Source organism: Geotrypetes seraphini, chromosome 5 (genome assembly GCF_902459505.1).
Source record: "Geotrypetes seraphini chromosome 5, aGeoSer1.1, whole genome shotgun sequence".
NCBI lineage: Eukaryota > Metazoa > Chordata > Amphibia > Gymnophiona > Dermophiidae > Geotrypetes > Geotrypetes seraphini.
Window position 1 is genome coordinate 98,146,579 of NC_047088.1, and position 1,555 is coordinate 98,148,133.

Below are 1,555 nucleotides of genomic sequence, written 5' to 3' on the forward strand. Positions count from 1 at the left end.
GAAGGAAACAGTTACAAACACAGTTAGAACATACAAACTCTATATGTATGGTGTCCGTGGTAGAATAGAAACGATGTCCCTAGTGGTTATAGTGTCATAGAAAGTGTTTTATAGTTGGAATTACTGTGAAAATGGCAGCTTTTTACATCCTTTCCATTGACATGAATGGGTGAAATCTGATTTTCTGTTTGTAGCTCCGCCCACGTGTGCAGGTGGGCCGCGACATCCCCAGAACATATCACCCCAGATAGTGAGGAATCTGCATACCAAGTTTCGTTCAAATCGGTCAAGCCGTTTTTGAATTACTGTGAGAATGGCAGCTTTTTACATTTTTTCCATTGACATGAATGGGTGAAATCTGATGTTATGTTTATAGCTCCGCCCACGTGTGCAGGTGGGCCGCGAGACCCCCAGAACATATCACCCCAGGTAGTTGGAATTACTGTGAGAATGGCAGCTTTTTACATTTTTTCCATTGACATGAATGGGTGAAATCTGATTTTTTGTTTGTAGCTCCGCCCACGTGTGCAGATGGGCCACGAGACCCCCAGAACATATCACCCCAGGTAGTGAGGGATCCGCATACCAAGTTTCGTTCAAATCGGTCAAGCCGTTTTTGCGTGATTGCGGCACATACACACACACATACACACATACATACCTCCGATTTTATATATATAGATTTATTTATTAAAACATTTATATACCGTATACAACTATGCGGTTTCCATATCACATACATAAAATCTTATTTCCCTGCAATTTCCACATATGATGCATACATGTCTATACAACATCATAAACATCCCCCCATTATAAAATATCAGTAAATCAAGACAAAACGACATTCACCAACAAAAGACGTCAGATCAAATGATTGATTCTAGGCAACAGTGACCACAACGCGATCCGATTCACATTAGAAAGGGGGACACCCACAGTAAGGAGGACCGCAACAACTGCGCTCAACTTCAGGAAAGGGAACTATGTTGCTATGAGGGAAATGGTGGGGAGGAAGCTCAAAAACTTCCTTAGGATGGAGACTGTAGGAAGCGCCTGGACCCTATTCAGGGACACCCTGCAGGAAGCACAAAGAATGTACGTCTCAAGTTTCAGGAAAGGCGGCAAGAACAAGCAGTCAAAGGACCCGGTTTGGATCTCAACAGAAGTAAAGAGGGCAATAAACGACAAGAAAGTGTCCTTCCGGAGATGGAAAAAGGACCCAACGGAGGAAAATCACCAGGCGCACAGGAAATGCCAAAAGGAATGCCACCGAGAGGTTAGAAAAGCAAAAGGGAAATACGAAGAGGGGCTGGCCAGGGAGGTGAAAAACTTCAAGGCATTCTTCAGTTACGTAAAGGGGAAGCGACCAGCGAGAGAGGAGGTGGGGCCGTTGGACGATGGGGATAGGAAGGGAGTGATTAAGGAGGATAAAGAGGTAGCTGAGAGGTTGAACACGTTCTTCTCGTCGGTTTTCACGAGAGAAGACACATCTAATATACCGGACTCAGAGGAGCTCATGAGTGGGGAACAGGCTGAAAAATTAGAACACATA